Raw genomic sequence first — 9,259 nt, 5'->3', positions numbered from 1 at the left:
TATATATATATATATATATATATATATATATATATATATATATATATATATATATATATATATATATGATGTAAAAATATCTTTCAATAAAATTATACAATATAAAATATATTAGAAGTATAATATTTATTGTTTTACAAAAATGATTTATTATTCTTTAATACAACTTCATATACTTCTTTAATACACCTGTTTGTTATCAATATATACACAATGACATATTATCAATATTAACATTAAATATTTTTATTATATATTTTAGTTTTGTAAGACTTATAAAATAAATGAATTCGGTATGATATGTATTGTTCAATATAAAATTACATGTCGTAAATTTTTCAGAATTTTTAAATATTGATCGGATTATCAGTCATATGATTTAATTACTAATCTATTGGTTCATTCAGTGATTCAATGTTGTGATTGTGTTTATCTCCCATCTGAACATTGTATTGATAATCCGTCTGAGCTTTAAAACACAGCTTAAAAAATAAAATTAATAGAAAAAAGAGCAAAATAACTCATCAAATTCAACCTATTGTTAAAATGAACATTCTTCAGCTTTTTGACTTTCGGTGGATTCAAAGTAGTTTAAATCATCCAATATTGTAGAGCACAAATGGTTGACAAATGAAATGTCAATCTTTTAAATAAAACAAAACAAAAAAGAGTACTTCCACGGTTTTGAAGTCAAATATCGTACTATGATAAAATAAATATAATTAATTAATTGCTGCCTTCATTGACTTGCATTGCCTTCGGTTAGGAGGTTTTTTCTTCTTCCAATTGATGGACCAACAACCATTAACCCAAGAGAACAAGACAAGAAAATAATATATCATTGGTGGTGTTAATTAGCAGCTCTAACTACAAAAATCAAAATTACGTAAATAATATACATCACTATTTAAAAAATCAATTAGAAATAATTAAATAAATTTTTTAATTATAACAATTATACTAATTAATTTCTTTTACATAGAATTAATGGTCAAGAATAATATAAGATCTGCATTTTTTAATTTCATTTATTTACGAAAAAAATATTTATTAGTGTTTGCTCATACCGACTATATGTAGTCTATGATATGCCCAATTCAAATATATGTTGATAAATCATATGTAAATTTAAGAAAATGTTAAATTTGAAGACAACTTTCATAAATTATTTTCTCAAAAATATAATATCGATGAAAGAAGTCATTTATATCTATAAATATCATATCAAAACAAAAAAACATAAAACGTCACGTTACAATGGCGAATAAACTAACGTCGCATTCAAACAATAAAATTATAAATGAAACACGAAGAAAAATAAATTAAATAAATATGAAAAAAAATATTTATTTAAATAAAATAAAATAATAATATAATTTGAAAAAGTAATTTAAAAAGAGAACTTAGATTTCTTTTAGGAGAGATGTGGCGGCTGTTTATATATATATATATTGATCTGAGCTCTGAGATTACAATTGATTATCATAAAATTTGTATTCAATTCCAACATAAACCTTTCTTTTGAAGGCCACATGATAAAAAAAATTAGTAGCAATAACCGAAATTGATAAGTAAATACTATTGCCAGCTGTTTCATTCAAAAAATGAATACACAAATATCTTCCAAGGTCGTACCCCTGCCGGCTTATTAGTATTTGGCTATGTTAAGTTCACACACTTTTTTCCTCTACAAATATAAATACTATTATATTTTTTTATCCTTAATAAAAACTTAGAAGTGTAGTATCGATGGGATATTTTTGAGATCTAGTTTAACTAATTATATATCAATATTAATACGTTGAATATATATGATAATTATATCATTTAGATATAAAATTAATAATATAATTAATATTTTTATTTTATATATTGATGTACCTAATGTTATTTGTATTATATATAATTAATTTCAAATTTGCATAAAATTATTTTAAGATATTTAGTTATATTAATTAGAGGTTTATTTTAGAAAATAACTAATAAATATATTTGGTAATTTTAAAAGATACTTATATTTAAATACAATTTTTTAAAATGAATGCTTACCTCTAGAAATGGTGGAAATATGTATAATCTAAAATGTCAATTATGTATAGGCATATTATTAATTCAAATGATTTCAAAATAGGTAAACGCAAGCTATGCTAGAAACATAATCACATTTTCTTTAATACTAAACTAAGAATAGTACAATTAAATTGATTATAAATTGAACAATTCTTCAATCAGAATAAAATAACATGTTTTTCTAAGAAATTACATATTTTTTCTAAGAGATTCGATTGGATATAAATAAATAAAACACACACACAAAAAAGTATAACATAAATGATTAAATAAATTTAAAATCAATAATTAAGTGAAGTAATCTGACTTTTTTTTTATTTGATCAAAGTCTGAAAAGAAATATATAAATGTCTTACTTTTTAGTCTCAGTTGTTCGTCGTAATTTGAGGATGCAGCGATATGAATTTTTTTTTTATCTCTTAATAGAAGGTCGCATTCCGAAGACGCGACCATCTATACTATATTTTTTTATTGTCATTTTATAAATAATTATGTTAATTATTAATTCTGTTTACTATAATTTAATAAATTATAAATAATAAAAATATTTTAAAATTCAAAATACTATTAATAAAATAAAATAAAATATATTAATAAATAATAATAATAATAAAACATATCGTTGTATCCCCAAGGAGATAAATAAAAAAAAGTCAAGTAATATCTCTATATATAAATCTTTCCTTAAAAAATTCGCAATAAATTTTATATTGAGCTAAGAAAATATAAAAAATAAAGGAGACTGTCATTTGCTTATTATTATTATTTTTATGAGTTGGCTTTGAAGTTTATGAATAATTTATTTATAATAAAAAAAAGCCTTTATTAGAATACATTATGCATAGGTGATACCTGATAGACGTGAAATTAATTTGAGAAATACGGGTAGCGTGTATTTCTTGATTCTTGAATTTTGTAGGATTTAGCAATTGTCTAATTTTTAATATATAAAAGATGACTGTTTCGAGTAATAGTGTAGATTTTTATTAGAACTTTAAGTAATTTTTAAATACTGATATACGATAGAACGTTCACTATTTAATGATAATATTATAATTTAAAATTTTCACTTTTTGTTTTACCATTATTATAATAGAATAGGTTATATACCAGCTCATAAATACAAATCAAATGATAGGTACAAAAACATCAAATATGTTGGGAGGTGAATTTGAATTTGGGATACTATGTTTCTTCACATTAATATGTGAGTTTCGACACTAATTAAATTTTTTAAAAGAAATAAATAATTATCACAAATGTAAATATAAACCAGCGGATATTGCTTGAACCAATTAATAGCATATGGTTTTACAACAAGGTAGGTCTCTCTTTCCTTTCATCTCTTACAAAAGGGTAATATATAGCCATTTTTAGTTCAGAATTATCTAAATAAATAATTTTTAAATATATTAAATTATTTTTCTTATTTTTTGTGATTTTGTCGTTTTAGTGTGATGTTTTGTCCATACTTCTTGTCTTATTGTAGAGTTCATTTGGTTTAAATTCACGTTATAATTTTGATCAATTATAAATTTTAATCAATAGTTTTTAAAGGCGTCGACATTTTAGACTCTTAAATTTTATTCTATTTACATATAGACTGTTGTTTTGTCCTATTAATTTAATTTAAATGTTGTGAATTTTTATTGGTAAAATTTGCTATTTAGTTTTAACAAATTTAAATTCGTGTTAGTATCAACATATTTTACTAATTTTATAGAAAGAAAAAAAAAGCCAAATAACCAATTGCCAGTTTAAAATATTCAATAAAATTAGCCACTGGACTAATTAATAAATATAAAATATTTTAATTAATTTTAATTAAAGTAGCGAGAATGAAAAATAGAAAAAAATTTATAAATTATAAACTTAAAAATTATATAAAGTATCACATAAAAAGTTATTATAAATTAGTGGGAAAAAAAAACACTACTCCGGAAATAAGAATGGTACCAGACAATTAATCCTTAGTAATTCGAACCTATGCTTACAAATTAATCCCTAGCAACTTGACCATAATTCTTTTCAATATCGAAATATCGTTAACATGTTAGTAATTTTATGTTGTATGCCACAATAAATAAAGGTTCGAAACTGTTAATTAACAAAACAGAATCTTGAAGCTGAACGAGGTTGATCGGTTTCAAACTGCTTGGGTGGATACTTGCCTACAGTTGTCAAACAACAATATGTGATTGTGATATTGAAAAAAAGAATTTGTTAGAATGTTTGAAACACAAACCCTTTTATTCTAATATTGCCTCTGCCTCTGCTTCTGGCTCATGTCATTTTCGTTAAGACATGCCTAAATATTCATTCCACTTATATTACTTTTCTTCATGTTTTCTATTGTACTACCAACTCTCACATCACTCTTCTTTACCAATATTTCATCGAAGGACTAATTCATTCAAATGCAAATACTTAATTTGTTCATTAAAATTAAAAGATTGTATCAATTTAGTCGTTCACATCACATTATTGATATATATTTTAAATGATCCTTAAAATTATAAGATTTTAATAACATTAGACAATTTGATTGATATTTGCAAAAATTAGAATGATTACACTAAGTTTGTACCCAAAAAACAAAATAATGACTACACTAAAATGTTCGATAATATACATTAGAAGTGAAATGTAAGTAAATAATATTATCAGGATCGTCTTAATTTTAAAAATTGACCTATAATAAAAAAGTGTAATTTTAATAATCAAATGAAAGGTAAAATAAATTTTTAGTCCTTATACAAAAAAATTCAATTTTTTAATTCTTATTTTAATTTTTTAAAAGTAAATATAAATATTTTAGAGACTAAACTAAAAATGTGTAAGAATTAAAAATTTATCCTTACTTGTATTATATATAAAATGTTTTCTGGGACCCCTCATCAATTTTGGTCCATGTGCTTTTGGTCTTGGTGCATGAGCATATGGCCTACCCCAAATGTTATACATCTATTTTATGACAAATCCAAACAATGAGACAAATTAAAGTTGTTCAACATTTTGCAAATCTAACTAAAGATGAATATTGATAATATTGAGAAGCCGTTCATACATCCCTACAATTTTAGCTACCAACTTTTCTTTCTACTCATATATTTTAGGTTATTATACAGTTTTGATTCTCTCGTTTTTAATAAATATGTCATTTTAGTTCTTTCATTTTTAAAATTGTTGACATTTAATCCATTTTCTTAATTTGAGTTTCAATTTGATGATATGATAATAATTTAAATGATATGTACTTGATGATGTACAAAATAATGGTGATGTTGAATTTAGATTTGATATTAAATTACTTAATACAACTTTAATAAGTTTTTTTAAAATAAATTTGTTTTCATTGCTTTATTTTATTTTTCTATTTTTTTAAAATTACTATTTTTTGCTTTAAAAATTTCTGAAAAAGAAAATCAAAAAGTAAAAAAAGAATCCTTTACTTTTCTAAGATCCAAAGTAAAGATTTTTTTCTGGTGAATATAAAAAAATATTATTTCTTCGTAATTTGATTTGATTAAAATCTGAAAAAAAATACGCTGTTATTGATTAAATTATTACTTCTAATCTTATGTATAAAAAAAATTATCAACAAAAATAAATGTATTTGATGTAAATTTTCTCTTACATAAAATTGTATTTATTAAAATGTATGGTATTTCTGATTTCTTGTGTCAATAATTTAGTAATGGAGTGATTTTTTTTCCTTTCCCAAAAGCCAACTTGGTTTTATTGTTGTCACATAATTCTGTTGTTCTTAAACACATTTGTTCTTAATCATAAGTAATTTTAAGAAAAAAAACCTTCCCTAAAATATAAGCACCTTTTAAATTTATTAGATACATTTCTTATTTTTTTCAAATATAACCTATTAATATTACTAATTTATTTTAAAATATAAAAAATCAAATTTAACACATTCAAATATAAATATGTTGTTATAAGAATATTAATTATACTATCAATTTTTTTACTAAGAGTGAAAAACAAATTAGTGTTTATAATAAATGACGAATATAGGATAATATAGAGGGTAGGATCAAAACCATCGTATTTGGTAAGATATAGTTTGAAGGCTTATCCTGCATGTTAATATCAATTATGGCTTTTATCTCTTTAGTACAATTCAATTTGTGGATTTCGTTTTAATTCCTGAAAATATTGGCTTCTGGATAAATAGTGTATTTGCTATATAGTTGAACCATATTTCAACCAAATAAATAGTTCCTATTGACTCAATGGGTGCTTGGTCAATTTGAACTTAATAGGACATGGTGGCATTGTTATAATTTTTCTTTTGGAACAAGAGAAAAAAAAAATTCTGGTTGTCACTTTTACCGTCCACTAATAATCCTTAAACAAGTTTTATAGGACGCATATTAAAACCAATTTCTTCGTGTTTCCAATATTTTTATTTTCAAAAAAAATTATTTAATTTTCAGTATTATTAGTAAATTTTCTGAAATGATTTTTTGGCAATTCTAAATATTTGATGTTAATTAAATCTGAGATTAATCTATAATTTTAAAATTATACTCTCACATTTGAACTATTTTAGTTTTCGAGCTATGCACTCCTTTTTTTCTTTTTTGTTTGCATTTTTTCATTCCTTTTATTTAAATAGCAAGTAGTTTCTACATATATTTCATTTGTTTTTATCTCAATTAAATTTGTAATTTTGTCGTCTTAATACAATATTATTTTATTTGATGATATTATGATTTCTGGTCTCCCTGCGCTGTATGTTTGATTTACATTAACATATTACTTTTGATTCAATATATATTCAATAAATAATTTTTGTGTTCTGAATGTTATACCTCTGGAGTCATGTGTACTATGCAATTTTAATTTTATCATATTTATAAATATTTTATAAATATTTGTTGTTTTATACTATTAATTTAGGTGCAGTGAATTTGCTAACAGATTATTTCTTTTTAAGGCAATTTAAAATTGTATAGTCCTTGTGACTTTATATAAATTATATTGATTTATTATTAGAGTGTTATAATTTGATATAACACTTTATTCTTGATTTATGAATCGTTTGATGTGACACTGGACAAGATTTTCCGAATTTTAAAATCGTCAAAGTGTAATGATTCTAGTTACAAGATTGAATGTCACACCCTTAGAAGTTAATAATGATTTAATTATTTATTGTCTAATTGTTATTAATATTCTCATTTTTTAAATATTATAAAAAGATGGTCATAATTATTTGAGACTATTTAAAGTTGTATCATCTATGTGACTTTATATAATCCGTATTGATTTAGTATTAGAGTCTTATAGTTTGATATGACAAATTACTTTGAATTTATGAATCATTTGAGGTGATATTGCAGAAGATTTTATGGATCTTAAAGTCATTAAAGCTTAATGACTCTATACAAAAGGATAAATGTTACACTCTTAGAATTTAGTTGTAATTTAATTATTTATTCTCTTGTGACTAATTATATAATTGCATATAAAGAGAAATTTATTTATGATATTTATTACTCCTTTGATATTATAAAATTTGTCATTCTTCATATTGTCATCGTGTAAATATTTGTCTTAATAATTATGCTATATTATATTTTATGTGCAAAATATGTGGTTGAAGTTGTAAAACTCTATTAAAGATAAATTATATAACCCCTTCTTTGGTAACTTAAAGGATGCATTGTTTGAATTAAACTCAAGCATTGCAACCACTTGACTAAGTGATACATTAAGTTATTTAATTTGACTACATTAATATAACTATTAGAAAAATTCTAAATATATTTTAGAAATTCCCCTCACATTTTATCTTATTTATTTGTAAGAGTTTAATATTTCAACTCTTTTTATTTATTTATTTACAAAATAGCGATTTGGTGCAAATTCTTCTACCATCTTCACTCGAAATGAACATAGACTTGTTATGGCTTTTTGAATTCGAAAAACTTGCACGGTTTTAAGACATTGGAGTGAAAATTAGAATGATTTCGTTTTTAGAGTTTATAATTTGGGGAAACTAAAAACAAAGTTTTAAAGAGGGAAGTGTAAGACCAATTCAACGTTGGAAACTAAGTTTTTACTTCCTAATTAGAATTTTTTTACACATCATAAGTTTTGTAATGGAGAACAACGGAAGAGTTAAATTGTAAAATTTTCAAGACATAAAAGATCTATTTAGAAAAAAGAAAAAATAAATAAAGAATCAAAACATTACAAATAAATAAGATAAAAAATCAAAAATATAATTTGATTCATATTTCTTTAATGCATATTTAAATTCACGGTGAGTTAAGGCATACTTATGATATCATTGTGAATTTAGCAAAAGTAACATTATTAAACTTTAAGAAAATCACACTCCTCCCTAATTTTATCAAAATTACCATGATGAAAAAAGTACAAACAACATTTTCATTGTATTGGTAACTTTTTTTAGTTAGTCTGCTCTACATATATTTAGGATGTTCAATTGTATCAAATTTTTAAGGACATCAATTATTTTTAGTATAACAAAATTATATAGTTACAAAAATATAATATAAAATATATATAAGTTTGAGTTGTTGAATGATTTTTCTTCTTAAACTTTAGATTTCAAATTATAAATTTACAAATTGTTAGACTCTAATGGTTGAATTTGTTGAAAATTTGATGAACATTTTTTTATCCTTATACTAAAATTAAAAATCATAGAAGATAAATAAAAAATTGTCTTTTTCAATCATCATACTCTTGATACTCTTTGGTCTCTCAAGTTTATAAAAAGAAACAAAAAAATTATAATATTTTCAAAGGAATTTTTTTTATCAACAATTGTTCGTCTATACCTTAATTTAAAAAAAAAATCTTATTAGAATAATTATTAAATGAGATTTTGTCATGTAAAAGTACGTTGATAAAATCAAATATAATAAAAATTTCATATCATCATAACTTATTAAAAGAATAAAGAATTTGTATAAAAAATATGACATCAAATTCAAACTTTGTATGTACCATCTAAATTCTCATAGATGACCCTAGACTTAATATATTTCTATATTATTTTATTTTTCTTTTGTGTTGTGCAGAGGAGAAGATAAAGAATAAATAAAAGGTTGAAAATCTTGCAAACACTTGTTCCAAATGGAACTAAGGTAGATTTTCTTAATTAATAGCAATTGAATTATTACTAAGTAATTTGTTA

This window comes from Cicer arietinum, chromosome 4 (genome assembly GCF_000331145.2).
Source record: "Cicer arietinum cultivar CDC Frontier isolate Library 1 chromosome 4, Cicar.CDCFrontier_v2.0, whole genome shotgun sequence".
Taxonomy (NCBI): domain Eukaryota; kingdom Viridiplantae; phylum Streptophyta; class Magnoliopsida; order Fabales; family Fabaceae; genus Cicer; species Cicer arietinum.
Note: the sequence above shows the minus strand (reverse complement) of the source record.